We start from the raw sequence: 21,690 nt of genomic DNA, 5'->3' as shown, positions 1-21,690 counted from the left end.
GCATGGGCGGCTCTCGCAGGCGGCAGCCCAGAGTGACAGGAAACATTGCTCCCAGGACGGGCCTGAGCCCATGAGAGAGAGGAGACCACAAGGATCCGGGGCCCAGCCTCCTTGCCTCGAGGGGAGGACAGCCTGAGGCTGGCTCTGCCCTGCCTCCTGCAGGATTTGCTTGGCTGCTGCTTCGAGCAGCCTTCTGCCCACTTCGGGTGGGGCCTTTGATGACCTTCTTTCCCGTCCCTGACTCAGCCGCCCTTCCCCTGGCCAGTGTTTCTTGGGTGGGGTGAGCTCCCAGAGAAACGCCTTGCACTTGAATCCTCTTGTCAGGGGTTGCTGCCGGGGATCCCGACCAAAGACACCGTCACGGCTGCACATCTAGTCCACCCCGAGGCAGGGTGGGCAGACACACCTCCCCGCGGAGGCAGGGGACCCAGGGACGGAGGCAGGGGACCCAGGGACGTCCCCTTAGGGGCTGCATTGGGATCAGGCTCATGGCTCCCGGAGTATGTGGGCACTGAGCAGCTCCGAACCAGGGGGACGATTTTGCCCCCATGGCATATTGGGCAATAGCAGGAGCCATTTGTGGGTCTTGCACCGGGGGGCGGGGGGTGAGTGCAATGGCATCCAGTGGGGAAGGCCAGGGATGCTGCCTAACACCTCCCAGTGCACAGCAAGTTCCCCCCGCACAACAAAGGTCCCTAGGGCCAAGGCTCAGACGCCCCGGCACAGTACAGCCCAAGAGGCGGCAGACCTGGCCCTGGGTACTTTTCTGGTCTCCAAAAAGGAGATCACATATTGACTTACGTGAGCCTGAGGTGAAATAACCAGAGTAACTCGGGGTCAATCATTCCTTCATCCTTGCGCCCGCTTTGTGCCAAGTATGACCAAGTTGATGACCAAATAAAGATGGCAGAGGCGTCGTGTCTGCCCTCAGAGAATCCAGAGGCTGGGTGTGGAGGGCGGCGCAAGCACTGGATTCCTTCCCAAAGGGAAGCCCGGCTCGCGTAAGGCCTACAGCATGTGTGATTTGGCAGAAGAGCAGAGAGAAGGAGGTGTGCTTCTGGGAAGTCAGGAGGGGGTATCCGAGGTGACAGACCGGTGGAGAGCAGCAGGTGACTAAGCAGAGAGGGCCCAGAGGCCTGAAGAGCACGGAGACCACGCTCAGAGCACAGGAAGCACGGGAGGCACAGGAGAGAGGGCAGAGAGAGGAGTGGGAAGGAGGCAGGTGCCAGGTGGTGAGGGGCCTGCCTGCAGGGCTGGGACCAGGTGAGGTGAGTGAGGCATCCAGGGCACTCACCCTGCTGGGACGTGCACAACCCGAGGGTGGGGTCTCCTTGCACCCTGTACCCTAGGCCCCTGGGGGCCTCACCCCAGTCCCAGCCCTCCTCCTCGGGCAGGCTGAGAAGCTGGGGGTCTAGTCGGCAGGCCGGGAGCAGCCCCCAAAGGCTTGGACTCCTTTACTCTCTGGCAGGATAACCTGACCCCCACACAGGGCCACGGGGCCACTGCTCCTCCAACATAACCTAGTTGGATCCCCACGAAAGCGGAGCTTTCCCTTTCTGGTTTGCTTCTCCAGCTAAAGGGAATGCTGCTGCTACACACTGACACGTTCTCAGACCCAACACACAGTAAATTTCTGGGGACCGAAGGTGAAGGCATCATGGTTGCTGAGCAGCCTGCCAGAGGCCAGAGGCCAGCAGGCAGCTAAGCTCGTTTACTCAAGGCGGAAGACTGGGCAGTGCTTTGAGTGAGGGTCAGAGCTCATGTTTCTTTCATGGATTTGGGCTTTATTAACGTTGGCTATTTGGATGCGTGGAGAGCAAAATATGGCTTGACTCCCCAGTCTTACACTGAGCCCAACTGTGGGCAGGTGGTGGGAAAAGAGACACAGGGAGGGATGCTCAAAAGGATTAAGACACGAACCTCATTTCAAGCCCACCCCCCCCCCCATCCTGAAGCTCCAACAAGTACACTGGCCTTCTGTATCCGTGGTTTCAACCCACCCTGGATGGCATATTATTAAATCTGTGGACAGAGTACTGGAGGTAGGGATAGGAGGGCCTACTGAAAGGGAGTGAGCATCTACAGGGTTTGTGATGTTTTTCTTTGTAATATTTTTATTGTTTCTACTATAGTTGATTTACAATGTTCTGTCAATTTCTGCTGTACAGCAAAGGGACCGGTTATACATATACATATATATGTGTGTGTGTGTAAATATTCTTTTTTCTCACATCATCCTCTATCACGTTCCGTCACAATGACTAGATATAGTTCCCTGTGCTATACAGCAGGATCTCAATGCTTATCCACTCCAAATGCAAAGTTTGCATCTACTAACCCCAAATTCCCAGTCCAACCCACTCCCTCCCCCTCTCTCTCCCCCTTGGCAACCACAAGTGTGTTCTCCAAGTCCATGAGTCTGCTTCTTTTCTGTTAGAAAGGTTCCTTTGTGCCATTTATTAGACTCCAGATATAAGTGGTATCATATGCTGTTTGTCTTTCTGACTTATTTCACTCAGTATGAGACTCTCTAGTTCCACCCATGTTGCTGCAAATGGCATTATTTTGTTCTTTTTGATGGCTGAGTAGTATTCCATAGTGTATATATACCACATCTTCTTAATCTCGTCATCTCATCTGTGGGTTTTAATATCTGTGGGAAGGGTCCTGGAATCAGCCACCCGCTGATACTGGGGCATGACTGGAGGCATTTGGCCAAAGATAGCAGACATGCCAGGAGAAAATTATTCTTGTCTATTCCTGAACAAGGCACATATTTAAGGAACACTTAGTCAAGGAGTTGACTTTTTGTTTTGCTTTGTTTTGTTTTGTTTTGTTTTGGCTGTGCCGGCAGCATATGGAAGTTCGTAGCCAGGGATGGAACCTTCTCCATGGCAGCCACCTGAGCCACTTCAGTGACAATGCCAGATTCTTAACCGGCTGTGCTACAAGGGAACTCCCAGGAGTTTTTAATCCTCTTTGAACAGACAGTATCTGCTATAATATGTAATTATCATAATGGCTATTGGTTAGAAAAACTCTTACAGAGGTCTATAATTCAGGAGTTTTACCATTTTGTCTTGAATTCTTCTCATCTGTGACTCTTCACAAAGAATACCATATTATCATGATGTCTACATCTAAACATCAAGAGATTCCTTAGAAAACCTGTCCAGAAAGGCTGGCAGATTTCAAGGCAACAATATTAATGGAAAACCATGGCCCGTAAATGACCAAGGCCTCAATCCTATCGCTATAAGCCACCATGAAGACGGTACTATGGTCTACAGTTAGAGTAATCATTTAAACTGCACTTCTTGGACCGGGGCTTTGGGATGGGCATATGCACAGTGGCTATATGCAACGATTAGCCAGTGGTGACCTGCTATATAGCACAGAGAACTCTACCCAGTATTCTGGGATAATCTATGTGGGAAAAGAATCTGAGAGAGAATGGATATGTGTGTGTGTGTGTGTATATATATATATATATATATATATATATATATATGACCAGGTCACTTTGTTGTACAGCAGAAATTATCAGAGCCTTGTAAATCAACTATACTTCAATAAAACTAAAAAAAAATTGCACTGCCATCACCTGGAACAATACTTTTCAACCCTATCAGATGCAAACCACCTTTTTAAACAGTTTAATCCTAAACTGTAAACCACAATGTAACTACCCACCACACACTGATAAGTATATACTTACACAATTATAAAGCCCTTCCTGTAGTACCTAGGGAAATAAAAGGTAACTCTTGGGTGAAAGAATGTCACGTTATATGCCCATCTCTATGAAAACCATCAGGCAGGAGATCTCTAGAGGATTCTGATGCACCAAATACAACAGACCTCCACGTAGGCAAGAGCTAGGAATGGGGACTCTCTGGGTGTGTTAAATTGGTGACAGACACCAGGAGCAGTCCTGCCACTGAGAACAAAGAAGGGCTTCCAAAACACAGTGAATAATTCTTGGGGACCTGATCGCGGAGAAAATGACCACCTTCCATGACCTTGCCAGCAACTGCATTTCTGAATAAAGTGGTGTGTACTAAAGCCGCACCTAAAAAGTATGGATTTTTCTTGTTGTCCGCTTGTATTTTGGGGCACCCGCTTTCAAAGTTCTATGAACATGGAGTTCCCATCGTGGCGCAGTAGTTAGCGAATCCGACTAGGAACCATGAGGTTGCGGGTTCGGTCCCTGCCCTTGCTCAGTGGGTTAAAGATACGGGGTTGCCGTGAGCTGTGGTGTAGGCTGCAGACACGGCTCGGATCCCGCGTTGCTGTGGCTCTGGCATAGGCCGGTGGCTACAGCTCGGATTCGACCCCTAGCCTGGGAACCTCCATATGCCGTGGGAGCGGCCCTAGCAAAGGCAAAAAGACAAAAAAACAAAACAAAACAAAAAACCAAGTTCTATGAACAGAAAAACCTGGCGAGCCCCAGCCCACAGCGGAAAAGCAAGCAGCAGCACCGGAAGTGCAGACTGTTGGCACTGAGCCCAGGAGGCAATAGAAGGCTGAGGCCTGAGCCTTGCGCATGCGCACACTGGGATGCGCGAGAGAGGGGGGGCGGGGGGCGTATGGGGGGCGGTGCGGGCACCAAAAGCCCGGCGATGCACTTCCGGTCCATCTGCAGCACCGCAAGCAAGACTCAGCGCAGGATAAGCTCACAGCATTTTAGGAATTTCCGAAAATTGCAAGTATTTAGCGCGCTGCTTCTTCGGGGGCAGGTTTCTCAGTCTCCATTTTGAGGTAAGGCTGGTCTATCCACTGCGGAGTGGCTGCGTTTGCAGTAGTGCGCGTCGATTTTGCACACAAGGTTTTAACCTAGGGTTTTCGAAGTTCATCGGCACACATATTCTCTTCTTGTAGGGCTCCCGTTTTGCACCACAATGCAGCGAGCTCTAGAACAAGCTTTGGATCATGCGGAATATGTTACCGAAAGGGCCCAACAGAGACCCCCGAAAAGGAAATACTCATCCAGTGGGAAGCCGTCGCTCCATGAAAAACTTTACGACATTTATGTTGAAGAATGTGAAAGAGAGCCTGAGGTTACAGAGGAGCTGAGAAGCAACGTGAACCTGTTAGAGAAGCTTGTTAGGAGAGAGTCCTTGCCATGTTTGGTGGTCAACCTGTACCCAGGAAAGGAGGGCTACTCGCTGATGCTCAAGGGAAAAAATGGATCCTATTCAGAGAGCATTCGACTGCCTTATGAAGAAAAGGAACTGCTCGAATACTTGGACGCAGAAGAATTACCTCCCGTTTTGGTGGATCGCTTGGAAAAGTCTCCAGTTAACCTTTTTCATCGTGGCTGTGTCATAGCAGAAATACGGGACTACAGGCAGTCCAGTGGGAAGTTCCCTCCCGGCTACCAAAGCAGGCATATTCTCTTACGCCCCACGATGCAGACTTTAGTCTGCGATGTACAGGCCATAACCAGCGATAACCAGAAATGGACCCAGGAGGACAAACTTTTGCTTGAGAGTCAGCTGATCTTGGCTACAGCGGAACCCCTGTGTCTAGACCCTTCTGTATCCGTAGCCTGCACAGCAAACAGACTGCTCTATAACAAGCAAAAGCTGAACACTCTTCCCATGAAAAGGAGCTTCAAGAGGTATGCCATGGCCTCGCTGAATCGGCAGCAGGAGCTGTCTCAGTGTCCACCTCCTCCTGAGCTAAGAGTACTGACTTCTTGCAAAAAAATAAGAGAAAGTAAAACAGGTGAGCGCGATGGCCTCAAAGCTTTTCAAGCAGGCAGTTGTGTGGACACGTGGAGACAGAGACCTTGTGACTTGGCGGTACCTTCTCAGGTGGATGTGGAGAAGTATGCCAAGGGGAAGAAGGCTGTCGGATACGATGACTCACAGCCAGCAATCTGGCCCAGGAAGGAGGCACGAGATGGAAGGTGCGAGGCTGGCTACCAGTCCCAGGCAACAAGGCAGACCACTGGGCAGCAGCTTGATAATTCAATTGCCTCTGGGCAAAGGGCCCCTAGAAAAAGAGCCTGTAAAAAAGCCACACTGGAGAGAGAGCTGTGTCCCCCCGACTCGTCCTCGGGGGACCTTTCCAACAGTGTCCTGCCCAGGCCCAAGACCGTTGCTGGGCAGGTGGCCAGTCAGTCGGAGGAAGTGGTCCAGGAGCGCGCCCAGTGTGCAGCGCAGATGTCGCTCAGCTCCGATGGCCCAGCGGGTCTCGGGCCCCCTCCAGGGAAAGAACCAGAACAGCCTCAGATCACGTGCATTGTGTCTTCCGCGCTGGGCAGGGGAGCCAGACACCCGCCTCCACTCCAGAGACTTCCCTGGAGGGCAGGACAGAGCCCGCGGGGTGACCGTTTGACTCCTCAGCAGGCGGGCGGCCCTCTGGCATCTCCGTCGCCTGCCCCTGCTCCCAGGCCGCCAGGTCTCTTCCAGAACTCCTTTGTGGAGCTGCACCGAGTCAGCTGGATCCCTGCCGCCGCCCTGTCTGCTGCAGGTGCCTCCCAGAGGCCCCCCGGCGCCCCGGTGACGGCCGCCTCCGCGGGCCCGAAGGGCCCCGGCGTGGCGGCTCCCGGGGGCGCAGGCCCGGCCTCCGAGAGAGGCTCTGCCCCCGGAGAACCGGCCCCGGCCGGAGCGCGGCCCCCCGCCGCCCGTCGCAGAGGCGGAGGCGTCCAGCTGCTGGTGAAAGGGCCTGTGGGTGTCGAGCCCCTGACCCTGGTGCAGCTGCCCCGCGGTCCGCTCCTCTGGAGCCGCGGGCAGCAGGCCCCGCCGCCGCCGCGGCTCTTCCAGCTGCTGGTTCGCCCGCCGTCGCCGCCGCGCCCCGGGCAGCCCCCGGCCCTGGGGTCAAGGTCCCGCGCTTCTGGCGGCCGGGGCCCGGTCCCCCCTGTGCCGCAGGCGGTGGTGGTTCACCTGGGTGGAGCCCAGGGTTGCCTGCAGCCGCGGGCCGCGCTGCCGCCTCAGCCGGGCCTCGGCTCCGGCCGCGGCCGCCCAGGGCCCAGCCTCCCCCCGCAGCGGGCCGGGCCCCCAGCGGCTCCGCGGCCCCAGGTGCGCCTGCGGCTCGTGCCGGGCGAGGCGGCGCCGGCCGGGGCCACAGCCTTCGCAGTGCTGCCAGGGCAGCGCCCTCAGGGCCAGCAAGCCGCCAGCCCAGCCGAAGGTCCAGAGAGCAGAGGCCCGCAGGCCGCCTCCCAGCCCTGAGGCTGCCTTCGTTTCTCCTGCAGAGCACAGCTGCGGAGACCAGGCGATTCTGCCTTTCGACCTCACTTGGGGCGCGGGTGGGGGGGTGGTTTGGTTTGGTTTGTGCCTATTTTATATTGCAGGATGTACAGAGTTGATACAGACACTCGACCCCACCATTTTTACATAGAAACAGAGGGGTGATGGAATAAACTGGGACGGTTTGGCCTAAGCCATTGCTTTGGTGGTGGTTGTCGACAACTATTTTGAGTGTGCGGTTCTCCAGTGGGTCCAGATCCCAACTAGGGTCAGTGGACACTCCCGAAGCCTCTAACTTCGCTAAAGCAATAAACCCCCAATAGCGGTAAAGTCAAAATCAGGCCTGTTTTGACATGGCCAATGGTTTAACATTTTTAGGTGAGTTACTAGCACATCACAGGAGACTTTCCACCTTGATGGTGTTTCAGTGGACCGCTCCGGAGTGTTGAGTGGATTCAGTGTGTGGTACAGCGGATCTCCAGGACTGTTTTCTTCTTGCAGAAGCCAGACTCTGCCCCACGGAGCCCACTCCCCATTTCCCTCTCCCCCAGCCCCTGGCCCCTGGCCCTCTCCTTTCTGTGTCTCTGAGTCTGGCTGCTTCAGATACTCCACGGAAGTGGGAATCAGAGGGGATTTGCCTTTGGGGACTGGCTCGTTTCACTCAGCATCCTGTCCTCCAGGTCCATGTGTGTTGGCGAGCGTGCCACAGGAGGCTCCTAGCTTCTGACAGAGGGTTTCACTGTGTGTAATTAATGTGTGCCGAAGCGAGCCATGAAATGTGAGAGATGCCTTTCACAAGAATGCACTTGGGTGCTTGTCTATGTAGTTTACAAGTTTTTTGCACATTGTATGAAATGCAGTTTTTCCACATTTGTCTTGGGAAAAAAAAGAGAAAAAGCTAACACTGCCCCCAAAAGGATGCTCGTCACTGTCACACTGAGGCCGTGCGGGGCCTGCAAGAGTGCAGCATGGGTTCGAGGCACCTGCCCCCATGGTTGTCCTCAACCCTTCCAAAGGCCCCACCTGCACCCGGTGTCCCCGCGGAGTCCAGGCTGCAGTCACGGGCCTTGAAGAGGCCCTTCTGGGATGTTGTTTTCTCTCCTTCTAAAATCGTTTACAGTTTTGAGAGTCTGGTTCCTTGCAGAAGGTAAACGGCTGGACATTTGGAAAGGAGTTTATCTGTTCGCTTTTCAAGGGTTTCCCACCTGGTCAGAGTCTGCAGCGGAGCCGCTCCCCCTCCGCCTTTACCCTTCCCTGGCTGAGGGGTCACCACGTGTTCAGCTGTCCCTGCTTCCTCATTTCTTCTGTCCTCCTTTCTTGTTGCAGTGGGGCTCAAAAGCTCCCTGACGGTTTCTGTTTTCTTTTGTCCGTTCCTTTTTCGTGGTTGTGTGTTTTTTCATTGTGGTATAATTTACACAAGAAACAATCATTTTAGAGTGTACAATTCAGCGGCATTTACTGCTTTTACGGGGTTGTGCAACCACGATGTTTTCTGTTTCCAAAACATTGTCATCACCCCAAGAGGAATCTCTGTCCCCATTCAGCACTCACTGCCTGTCTTCCTCTCCCCCTGCCTGAAAACCACCCGTCTGCATTCTGTCTCCATGGACTGACTTCCCCTTTCTAGCTCTTTCCTAAAAATGGAATCCAAGACTGTGTGACCTTTTCTGTCTGGTCCCCTTCTCTTGGCAGAATGTTTTCGAGGTGCCCCCACGTTGTACCACGTACCTGTACTTCTCTTGCTTCTTAGGGCTGAATAACATCCCCTTGTTTGTGTACCTCCCGTTTTGTTGCTCCATCCTCCACTGATGTCCATGAGAGTTGTTCCCACCTTTGGGCTGCTGTGAATAGTGTGGCTAGAACATTTCTGTACAAGTATCTGCCTCTTTTGTTTTGTCCTGTTACAGTGCTGAAGGACAACCCGTCTACATGAAATTATTTTTCTAAGTACTCGTGGATGTTTCTCTGCCTTTTGCCCTAAGGGGAAAGCAAAGGAGATTGGGTCTGGCGGGTCCAAAAGAGATGAGTGAAGAGACAGGTAACCAGTGAGTCTTAATTAACCCAGCTGTGCTAATCTGCTACCGACCCCGTTCAGGAAAGATTTGGTTGACTTGATGCCAACGGGGCAGGTATGCCATCGGGGTGACACTGGACCCGTCAGAGCCCGATGTAGCCCACGCTGGACACCTTCAGGAATGGTGCCTGAGCTTTTAAGAAGTGAAGCAGCGCAACGACCAGTTGCAAAGAAGAGTTTACACCCAGCCTTGGGAGCCAGCCGGACACCTGAACTCAGAATCCCCCTGGGTTTGGTGTTCCTCCTGCCTTTTGCCCTCTCTCTGGTCCTCTCAAGTACCACTTGGAGACACCAGCTGAAGTTGTGCTTGAGTGATGTTATGCTCCCTTCCCAGGCAAGCAATAAAGGCAGCTTTGTTTCGGGTTACCATTTGGTGGTCTTTGTGTATTTCCTTTTAATGATTCTCATCAAGGTTGGTAACTCAGAACAACTGCCACACTCATGAAGAAGAGGGTGTGTCACCCTTGAAATAAAATCCTCGAGTCTGTCTTTCTTCAAAGCAACTGTATAGGGAGGTCATCCCATGTCCTGTGCTATGTTAGGCCCCAGGTGAGAGGCAGGGAGTACAGATACCAAAGAAAAGTAAATACGTCTTCAGAATGTAGATCTTAGTCAAAATGCATGTACTTTTATCCTTTAGCAATTTGTTTGATGCCCTATATGACAAAATCTCAATAGAATAAATAATGTTGCATGCCTAAAAATGAGTCCACTGTGGAGGAACAGGAAATAGCAGAAGACTCAAGATTTTAGTGGCTCTCCACCCTACCCCAAGTCAGAGGTCAGGACACAGACCGAGGAGATAATGGAAATCGGACTCCAGAGAGAAAATACTGCTCAGCTCATGAAGTTCAGGTATGTATATCTGCATAGAGAATATGTATTTGTTTATATAAATGATACGTTTAAAAAAACCTGTTATTCCATCCCAGATTGCTGTTTTGAGCAAAGTTTGGGAAAATACCCAATTCTCCTAAAGAACTTTTGTTTATTTCTTAAAAGTAACAGAAACACATTAGGTTCCTTGCTAGACAGACTGTCTCCAGCTTCTGTCCTGTTCCTGCTTCTGCCACCTCTCTGCTGATACCAATATTGTGTTCGGTTTTGGTTATGTGTTGCCTCCTGAAATAGCACCATGGCCACCTGTTCCTTAGAGAAAGCTAAGTTCATTCTTCCTAGCAAAAAAGAGGACGCCTTAACAGTCTTACTAGTGTTTTAGATAGTCAAGTGTCTTTTCCACAAAAATCTAATAAAATAATCCTTCATCTCCAGTACTTCAGTATTTTATCTGCAGGGAAAATAGAAAACTTAGCTGCTTTAATTGCATTGGGAAAAACACTTAAGCTATGTAATACAGGATTTTTTCCCCTCTGCTCTCACTACCTGCAAGGCACTCTCTTCTGTTTTTACGTTTTAACTCACTCAGCCCTTGCGAGGACCATGTAAGGAAAGTACAGTTATGGATGAGGAAACGAGGCAGTGGGCGCTTAAATAATTTGTTCAAGGTCACCCAGCTATGAAGTATCAGAGCCCAGATTTGGACCCAAGCCTCCTGGGATCTGAGACCATGTCCTTTACCACATCACCATTGCCTCCCTGAGAGCAAGATAAAGACCTGTCCCCAGTGGGCTCATCATATGACTGGAAAGACCTCAAGGTGTGGATGAAATGGCCGATTATAATCTGTCACTTAGCTATAAGTTGGTGGTTGAGAGGAGTTAATAACTTCTACCTCTGCCACGTTTGATACCATGTGAAAGAGAGATTCGGGAGTCAGACAGCTGAATGTCAATATATTCTCTTTGTACGTTATGCTCATATATTCAAGGACATAATTTAGATCTGGACCAAGCAGGTTTCCTAATACTGGGTGCAGCTTCTGACTCCTGAATCTCTGGGGAGAACTGAGTGGGAAGAGCAAGGCCAATTTTTACTTTGATGGAGAGCTTCTTAATCCCTGGACAGTAGGCCTCTGGCATTTGGTGAAGGCTATGGATCATTTCTCAGAATAACATTTTTATCTGCATAAAGTAAAATATACGGCATTACAAAGGAAGCCCATTACACTAAAATACAACCCTGAAAGTATAAATAAATAACCTTATAATAAATAATAAATATGCTTCTTTGTTAAGCATTTAATAATATATGAAGTCATCTGTAATTTCTATTGGATACAAATTCACAGATCTTGTTAATACAGTTGTGGTTTGTTATCCATATTCAATTGTAGGGAATACTCAGAGATCAGCGAATATAAAGATATAAGGCAAGATAAAGACCTGTCCCCAGTGGGCTCATCATATGACTGGAAAGCTCATGGATCCCCAAAAGTTTCCATGGGCCCCAGGTTAAGAATACTTGCTGTTAGGGGAGTTCCCGTCGTGGCACAGTGGTTTATGAATCCGACTAGGAACCATGAGGTTGCAGGTTCGGTCCCTGGCCTTGCTCAGTGGTTAAGTTAAGGATCCGGCATTGCTGTGAGCTATGGTGTAGGTTGCAGACGTGGCTCAGGTCCCGAGTTGCTGTGGCTCTGGTGTAGGCCGGCGGCTACAGCTCCAATTAGACCCCTAGCCTGGGAACCTCCATATGCCGCGGGAGCAGTCCTGGAAAAAGGCAAAAAGACAAAAAAAAAAAAAAAAAAAAAAAAAGAAGAATAGTTGCTGTTGGAGTTCCCATCGTGGCTCAGAGATTGATGAATCTGACTAGCATCCATGAGGATGCAGGTTCGATCCCTGGCCTTGCTCAGTGGTTTAAGGATCCTGCGTTCCTGTGGCTATGGTGTAGGCCAGCAGCTATAGCTCTGATTCAGGCCTTAACCTGGGAACCTCCACATGCTACGGGTGCAGCCCTGAAAAGCAAAAGGAAAAAAAAAAAAATACTTGCTGTAATGGAAGCTCCTCCCCTAGAAATAGAAGTAGGTAATAAGCATCAGCTCCAGCAGTATGTGCTGTATGAACAAGACTACAGGTGATCCAGTTTGCTCACATTATATGTAGTGACCCGATTATTGAACGGTTATACAGCAGCTTGGCAAGGAGTCGATTACAAGGTTTGCATTATGCATTTAAAACTTAAAATGACCCTATTGGTAGTTCGTGTTGTTAAGTCATCCAGTGAGGAAACTGAGGTTAATGCAGCTTGTCAAAGGTCACACATCTAAGGAGAGGTCAGCGTTTGAATCTAGGTAGTCTGGCTCCAGAACCCACAGTCTTAAGCACTAAACTGAACCGGCTTAGTAAGTTTAGAAGGCTAGTCTAGGAAAACCTGGGGCTAGGTATAACTGCCATTTATAAAGTTATTATCCTAGAAAAAATCTATAAATAAATTATTGGAAGACAACCCTTCTGTAGACTGCGGCTTCCTCCATGTAGAGATCAGGAATTATTGAACACCCCGTAGTTGCCAGTAATCCACTGTATTGAATAAATACTATCTCAAAATGGCCTTATTCTGGGTTTCCTGGACCACAGATGGGCTGAGCCTGGAGCAGAGTGGAGAGTGGGGCTTCCAGTGAATTCAGCTTCTTGATGGGATGGCATGTCATATCTTATGAGCTCTGTCGAAAACCGTGAAGGCTCTGAGACTTTACCTTGCTTGCAAACTAACAAGTCAGCCTTAATTTCATGGATGCCAGCAGAAGACAAGAATATTGGGTCCGAGACAAAGGACTTTATTACTCATTCCACAGGAAGTATGAGTTTCATGTTTGCATTGGTTCCCCAGCCTACCCAAGTCTCATGTGGACAACACAGAGGTGGGCGCAAGTGAATACTGCAGACACAGCGGGTGTGTGTCCCAGAGGAAGAAGCCAAGCTTCAGAAATAACAACGGTTTGTTTTAAAGGCACTGCAAACAAACCTGCCCAAATTTTGCTCTAGAGAAAGACATTCTCTTTATTACAAGAGTCAACAAACAAACTTGTCTTTGGCTCCATTAGGGAGAAACTATCTCTATTTCCTAAGGCTATTCCCTATACAAACCTCCTTGGAAAGTTAGTCCAGAATAAAGACTGTCAATGTCTCTGCTCACAAGATATGCAGAAACAAGGGAAACATGGAGAAGTGCCCTTCAACAGGCTTCAGGTGCTGGCAACTGGAATGCCCAGACAACGAATCTAAATGGCTGGTGTCCAACCCCCAACAAGGGCACTCAAGCAGTGTGTGTGTCCCCTCACTGATAAGACTGTTTTGTTTTCTCAGGCTCATTCTATAAAAGGAGAACAGGAAGGGTGCAGGTCCCTCTATCAGAACACGAACCCATACTAACGTGTCCAGGAGGGTGCGGTGCACTGGCAAGCTTCCCCAGTGAATGACAGAAGGAAGGCGCCCTGTGCCTTCTCTTATTTTGCTAGCCTTCCCTTTTAAGTTTTCCTTTCCCCCAACAAAGCTGATGATTCAAATCATTCCAAGCCTGGTGCACAACAGGCGATACCCAAGTGCTCTCAGTACGATAGATACAGAAAAATAATAGACAACTAAGAGTTTCCAGCAGCGAAAAGGAGGACGATAAAGCAGGACAGGCAGCCAGCAAAAGGATTGCTAAAGGACAGATAACTTTTTAAAAATCACCAACTTTCTGTAAATAGATGCCATGGCTTCAAACCTAAACATACATACATGAGCTGAATTAAGGGAGAGGACAGCTACTACCATGGCAAGAATTAGTGAGCTGTGTGAAGGGGAAGAAACACCTCAAGGCTTAATGTCTCAAAAATATTATAAGATGGAACGTAAATGGAAACAAAGGTAAGAGACTTGGAGGGTAGATTGAGGAGACATGGCAAGCAAAAATAGGAGGACAAGAAGGAAGAAAAGGAATCGATGGAGGTGAAGCATGATCAGGCAAGTAATAAACACAGTTTTCCTTGAACAAAACGAAGGTCTGAGTTTACAGGTTGAAAAAGTACACTGAGTTCCCAGTACTATGAGCATCAGAATAAACAATCTACCCATTACGGTAAGTTAAATTACTCTTCAACAAGTATTGATCCCCTCCCCTATAACATGGGCGAATAAATTGTACTCTTTTTTTTAGATGATTTTTTTATTAAACTTTAGTTGATATACAATGTTGTGCCAGTTTCTGCTGTATACTTTCCTAACTCTTGACTTGGAGTTTTAGCATGTGACTCACTTTGGCCAGTGGGCTATTAATGGCTATGATACAAGAAGAACCTTGAAGTGCACCTGCATAGTGGGCTTACAACCCTGTACTTCTGTTTCTGTCTTGAGAAGAGCATGCTTGGGGAGTCTCCTGATTCAAGGAGAATGAGAAATATATTGAGCAGACCTAGACCCAACCTGGATCTTAGAGTCAAGCCCAGTCTAGATTTGTGGATGTGTGAGTGACCAATAAATGAGTATTATTTAATATCAATGCAATTTTTGTGGTAGCTTGTTACATACTATTATTGTGGCAATAGCTGATACGCACGTAGGCATATCCTGGTAAAGTTATAAATCTCAATAATTAAAATTATTAAGTTTAGTCAAAAAGAATAAGTTTCTACAAATAAAAAGTAAGATAGGTATTGGGTTTTTCTTTTTTTTTCTTTTTATTTCTTTTTTGGCCGCAGCTGCAGCATGCTAAAGTTCCCGGGCCAGTGATTGAACCCTCACCACAGCCATGACCTGAGCCACTTCAGCGACAATACTGGATCCTTAACCTCCAGGCCACCAGGGACCTCTGGTACTACGCTTTTCTTATACAACACTAGAAGTCCTAGAAGTAGAATATATTGAAATAACATCTAGGAGACTACTGAGAGTAAAGAATTGTAGCAAAGAATCCCATACCTAGCCAGTATTTCATTCATCCATCAAGGTAAAAAAAAAAGTTTCTTAATTTGTTGTTGTTGTTCTTTAGAATTTTTTTTCTACTGTACAGCATAGTGACCCAGTTACACATACATGTATACATTCTTTTTTCTCACATTATCATGCTCCATCATAAGTGACTAGACATAGTTCCCAGTGCTACACAGCAGGATCTCATTGCCAATCCATTCCAAAGGCAATAGTCTGCATCTATTAACTCCAAGCACCCATCCATCCCACTCTCTCCCCCTCCCCCTTTGCAACCACAAGTCTGTTCTCCATGTCCATGATTTTCTTTTCTGTGGAAAGGTTCATTTGTGCCGTATATTAGACTCCAGATATAAGTAAAGTCCAGGAGCGGATAGCTTCACAGGTGAATTCTACCAAACATATAAAGAGGATCTGTGCCCATCCTCCTTAAACTTTTTCAAAAGACTGAAGAAGAAGGAACACTCCCAAAGACATTCTATGATGCCACCATTACCCTAATTCCAAAACCAAAGACACCAACAAAAAAGAAAACCATAGGCCAATATCTTTGATGAATATAGACGCAAAAATTCTCAACAAAATTTTAGCCAACTGAATCCAACAACATATAAAAAAGATCATACACCACAACCAGGTGGGATTCATCCCAGGTGCACAAGGATGGTTCAACATATGCAAATCAATCAACATCCTACACCACATTAACAAAAGAAAAGTCAAAAACCATATGATCATCTCAATAGATGCAGAAAAAACATTTGACAAAGTCCAACATTCATTCATGATCAAAACTCTTACCAAAGTGGGTACAGAGGGAACATTCCTGAACATAATCAAAGCCATTTATGACAAACCCACAGCAAATAGAATACTCAATGGAGAGAAGCTGAAAGCCTGCCCACTAAAATCTGGAACAAGACAAGGATGCCCACTCTCACCACTGTTATTCAACATAGTATTGGAAGCCCAGGCCACAGCAATCAGACAAACAAAAGTAATAAAAGGCATCCAAAAAGGAAGAGAAGAGGTAAAACTGTCACTGTATGCAATTTTTTAAGAATTAAAGAGGTTGAACAACCACATGCTTGTCTATTCAAGAAAAATCATTCTAACCACTCAGCCATAAAAAGAATGAAATGCCATTTGTAGCAACATGGATGGACCTAGTGATGATCATACTTAGTGAAGTAAGTCAGACAGAGAAAGACAAATATCATATGACATCACTTACATCTGGGATCTTTTAAAATGATAGAAATGAACTTATTTACAAAACAGAAACAGACTCTTAGACATAGAAAACAAACACATGGTTACCAAAGGGGAAAGATGGGGGTGGGATGGATAAATTAGGAATGTGGAATGAACAGATACATAATACTGTATATAAAATAGTAACAAGGACCTACTGTATAGCACAGGGAATTATATTCAATATCTTGTAATAACCTATAATGGAAAAAAATCTGAAAAAAGAGGATTTTATTTATATATATACACAGGTATTTATTCAAATCAGATATATTCAGTTATACATATATATATAACTAAATCATTTTACTATACACTTGAAACATTGTAAATAAATTATACTTCAATTTTTTTCAAAATAATTCTTTAAGGAGTCACCGTCGTGGCTCAGTGGTTAACGAATCCGACTGGGAACCATGAGGTTGCAGGTTCAATCCCTGGCCTCGCTCAGTGGGTTAAGGATCCGGTGTTGCCATGAGCTGTGGTGTAGGTTGCAGGCGTGGCTCAAATCTGGCATTGCTGTGGCTCTGGCGTAGGCTGGCGACTGCAGCTCTGATTAGACCCCTAGCCTGGGAACCTCCACATGCCACGGGTGCGGCCCTAGAAAAGGCAAAAAGACCAAAAAATAATAATAATAATTATTATTATTTTTAAAAAATCATTCTAACCAAACAACAAACAAAAACAAAGGCCTCACAGACTGAAGTTTAAATTAAGTGGATAATGACTAGATACCTCAAAAGAATATGTAGTTTAATCTAAGTCAATCATAAACAAATGTCTTAGAATATCAGTAGTAGATAAGGATTCTTGAAACAAAAGAGGGTGCGGCAAAGGCAATTTTAATAATAATCTAGAACTAAACTATTTCAGAAAGACCTAGACGTTGGATGTGGTGAGCATGGAGGTAGCATGGAGAAAGAGCATTGGAAATTTCGCAATTTGAACAGGAAGAGGAAGGGAAATTAAAATAGTCTGACAATATCATCTTATTGGAGTAGAGGATTTAGGGGAAAATAGACTGTCTTGGTGAGAAAAATAGTTGCGGTATCTTGTTTTCAAATAATGGTAACAAAATACGCAACTGATGAAGAATAGCTGAGAATATAACAAGTTGCCATTAAGGGAATGGAAAAGTACAATGGAATGTCCACATTAACAAGGGTAATAGAATGGATGCCAACTTAAAACCAGGGAAAAAAAGGAAAAGGGAAAAGAATCATCAAAGTCAAATGACATAGTATAAATACAACATAGAAGGAATAAAACCAAGTTTACCTGTCATTGCAATAAATACAAACGGACTTAATTCCATCAAAAGATCAAAAAGGTCAAAATGAGTTTTAAAAAACAAAACCAGGAGTTCCCACTGTGGTGCAGTGGGTTAAAGGATCCAGTGTTATCTTCTGCAGTGGCTAGGGTCACTGTGGAAGCACAGGTTCAATCCCAGGCCCAGGCAGAGGGTTGAGGACCTGGTGTTGCCACAGCTGTGGCGTAGGTCACAGCTGTGGCTCAGATTCAATTCCAGGGCTGTGAACTTCCATATGTCATGGGTGTGGCAACAACAAAAAAAGAAAAAGAAACCAAGCGTAGCCAAATGACGAGTTATAAAAAAATGAAGAGATAGCAAGGCCAATGCCAGAAAAAAACAGAAATGACAACATTATGATCAGGAAAGGAGGAAGTGAAGATGAAAGAAGCTACGAGAGACCGAAGAGGGATGTTGTGGAATGAGAGAGGCACAGTTTAAGAAGCAAGTGTCTAAAACTTTTGTTTGTTCCAAGCAACATACCAGTGAAATACATAAAGAAGAAAGTCTAGGAATGGATCTTGAAAGGTGCCAACATTTACGGGTTGGGAAAAGAATAAGCTGGAATGGGAGGCTGAGAAGAAATGGCCAAGGAACTAAAGGAGGAGCAGGAAGGTGGGTGACTGTAATTTCTGGAGGTCTCAACCTATATAAAGGTGATCTCAGGAAAAGCAATCAGACAGACTCTCCACCCAGGGGCCAGCTCCAGAGCTTTGAAGACAAAACCTGGGGGACAGCATTCCTTCCCCGCAGGCAGGCAGGCTGAGGGAGATGCCAGCCTTTTCACACTGCCCTCCTTTCTTCTGCACCTGCAATTTCCACCAGATTGTAACAGAGATGCAGAGTGCAGAATTAGGTTCTTCTATCGAAATAGGAGTTTTGTAGGCTTGAAGTTCTATTAAGAAAGGAGCAGCTGCCCAACATATGGGTGGCATTGTGGAACACACCGGTAGTAAAAATAAAAAGGTGCCCATTAGTTCGCATTAAAAGATCCACTTCACCTCCTGAGACTTAAAAAGTCAGTCCATGTTAAGACAGTGCCATGTTTGTGACCCACTAAAAATCCCCTTTTCTCTTCTATTGACTAATTGGGAGTCTATATTTATCGTCAAGTTTTAGCGACAGTTTTAGGGAACTTTTTCTAACATCTATAGGAAATACAACTGTTTCATACTGGCAAATACAGGTCAAATCCCATTGCTGTGCCATAAGCTGGGCAGACCTTTCATTTTTTGGCGACAGTGCCTTGTGCCAACTACACTTTCACTATGCATGTTGACTGCCCCTCTCAACACACATACACGGGCTCTCTTTTTTTCTAGAACAGGCAGTAAATCATGAAAGAAAAAAAAAAGGCAGTGCACAAAATTCAGGTACTAGCAGGGTGCCACTTACCTCGGATTTCTACCTCTGCGCAGCCTTCGGGGTGATTCTAGCATGTTCAACGTGCAGGAGGAAAAAATGTAGCTGCCTGATTTGAACAGGGGAGGGAAGTGAAAGAGTAGTTGATGTCCCAAACTCTTCCTCCCCTGGTGGGAGGATTGGGGAGCTATTATTAAAGGGTATAAACTTGCAACTAGTAAATAAATAAGTCCTAGAGATCTCATACACAATGATTATAGACAGCAAATACTGCATTATATATTTCAAAGTTGCTAAGAGACTAGATCTTAAATGTTCTCACCACAAGAAAGAAATGCTAATTATGTGATATGGTAAAGGTGTGAGCTAAATACGGTCATCATATTGCAACATATAAGTGCATCAAATCGACGTGTTGTAGACATGTTGTATGTCAATTATATCCCAAATTTAAATTAAAAAAAAACTTTCACCATGTACATTTAAAAATTGTTAATAGGGAGTTCTCTTCGTGGCACAGTGGAAACGAATCTGACTAGAATCCATGAGGATGCGGGTTGGATCCCTGGCCTCGGTCAGTGGGTCGGGGCTCTGGCGTTGCTGTGGCTGTGGTGTAGGCCAGCAGCTGTAGCTCCAGTTCAACCCCTAGCCTGGGAATTTCCATGTGCCAAGGGTGTGGCCCTAAAAAGCAAAGCAAAAAAAAAAAAAAAAAAAAAAAAAGGTTAATAGCTCACAATAGCCAAGACATGGAAACATCCTAAACTTCCAACAACAGATGAATGTATTAAGAAGATGTGGTGCATATAAACAATGGAATACTGGTCAGCCATCAGTAAGAATGAAATAATGCCACTTGCAGCAACATGGATGCAACTAGAGATTCTCATACTAAGTGAAGTAACTCAGAAAGAAAAAGACAAACACCATATGATATCACTTATATTTGGAATCTAAAATATGGCACAAATGAACCTATCTACAAAATAGAAACAGAATCAGGCATAGAGAACAGACTTGTGGTTGCCAAGGGAGAGAGGGAGAGTGGGATGGACTGGGAGGTCAGGGTTAATAGATGCAAACTGTTACATTTAGAATGGATGAGCAATGAGATCCCACTGCATAGCACAGGGAATATATACAATCTTTTGGGATAGACCATGATGGAAGATAATATAAGAAGGGGAATGTATATATATATATGTTTGACTGGGTCACTTTGCTGTACAGCAAAAATTGACAGAACATTGTAAACCAACTATATTTTTAAAAAGAAACAAAAAAATGGTTAATAGCATCCATTCAGGAGTTTACCTTAAAAAGAAACAAATACAGGACGTTCCCCTGTGGCACAGTAGGTTAAGGATCAAGCATTGCCACAGCTGTGGTGCAGGTTGCAATTATGGCTCGGATTCAATCCCTGGAGCAGGAACTTCCATATGCCCCAGGCGTGACCCAAAAAAAAAGGGAATGGAAAGAAACAAACACAACCAAAACCTAGAGCCATGCTACCCAAAGTGTAGTCCCTGGACCAGCAGCATAGGCATCCCAGGGGAGCCTGTCAGAAATGCAGACTCTGGGCCCCGTGCCCAACCTACTCGATCAGAATCTGCATTATGTCAAGATCCCCCAAAGTCTGCAGAGTGCAGCTATGGGAAACTCTCCCTGCAAGCTAATACAGAACAGAGCCCCAGGCTTGCCGAGGTAGAATGCAGCCTGGAGCTCTGCATTTTTACCACGTTCCTCGGGGGACTCTGACCAGTTGAAATCTGAGCGCTACTACACCAGAGCTGTGCTGTTCTACACGTTAGCCAGTAGTCACCTGTGGCTGTTCACCTCAACATTTAAAAATTTTGTTTGCTTTTTAGGGCCGCACCCGCAGCATATGGAAGTTCCCGGGCTAGGGGTCGAATTGCCAGCCTATGCCACAGGCACAGCAACGCCAGATCCAAGCCACATCTGTGACCTACACTGCAGCTCACAGCAATGCCGGATCCTTAAGCCACTGACCAAGGCCAGGGATCGAACCCACAACCTCATGGATACTAGTTGGGTTCCTTACCACTGAGCCGCAACGGGAACGCCTACATTTAAATTTAATTGAACAAAATTAAAAATTCAGTCACACGAGCCACCTTTCAGTGCTCAACAGCCACACTGCGTTGGACTGTGCGGGCATCACACTTCCACCACTCTAGAGAGTCCTGTTGGACAGCACGGGACGCATTAGTTCTCAGTCATGGCTACACGTGAGAATCACTGGCCATGGTTCTTTGCTGTTGCTCTTGTTAGTTTGTTTGAATACAGAGCGCTTCTTTTAGGCCTCATCCTACAGGCACTTTATCTTCATAGCAACTTGACCTACTGGTTTCTAGTAAGGACACCCTTAGGAAAACCAAGCTCTTGATCTCGATAAAACCTCATGTATTCATGCTCATATAATCATGTGAGACTGTCATTTTGAAACTGAGCAGGGGCCTATGGGACACTCCCGGGTACAAAAACCTTTCCGTGTCCCCCATTTCTTGTTGACAAGAAAAAGGCTTCGGCCTCCTAGACCTTCTCTGAGTTCCAAAGAGCGGATTTAAATAGTTTCTAACCAGGGAAAGGAAGGAAAGCAGAAACAGAGGAGCAGTCACGAAACAACAGTGCCGCAGTGAAGCACGGTCCTGGTTTCTCCTGAAGGGACAC

The 21,690-nt window shown here is 46.7% G+C and overlaps 1 protein-coding gene and 1 pseudogene across 2 annotated transcripts in view; one reads left to right on the top strand and one right to left on the bottom strand.

Moving 5' to 3' along the window:
• Positions 1 to 19,130, bottom strand: part of LOC100156694 (transcription factor SPT20 homolog) — a 69,424-nt gene extending 50,294 nt beyond the window's left edge. The window contains exon 1 of the mRNA XM_001926529.6: positions 19,036 to 19,130. The gene's annotated coding sequence lies outside the window, so the exon portion shown is untranslated. The remainder of the gene's footprint in view (positions 1 to 19,035) is intronic.
• On the top strand, positions 3,649 to 8,349 carry LOC110257842 (transcription factor SPT20 homolog pseudogene; annotated as a pseudogene). The gene has a single exon (XR_014835583.1). The product of XR_014835583.1 is annotated as a transcription factor SPT20 homolog pseudogene (transcript).
• Positions 19,131 to 21,690: the final 2,560 nt, after the last annotated feature.

Source organism: Sus scrofa, chromosome X, assembly GCF_054392235.1.
Source record: "Sus scrofa isolate SSC_HxYL_T2T_F1_AM1 chromosome X, Sscrofa_HxYL_maternal_Yorkshire_Landrace_v2.0, whole genome shotgun sequence".
NCBI lineage: Eukaryota > Metazoa > Chordata > Mammalia > Artiodactyla > Suidae > Sus > Sus scrofa.
This window is presented reverse-complemented; position numbering and strand designations above follow the sequence as displayed.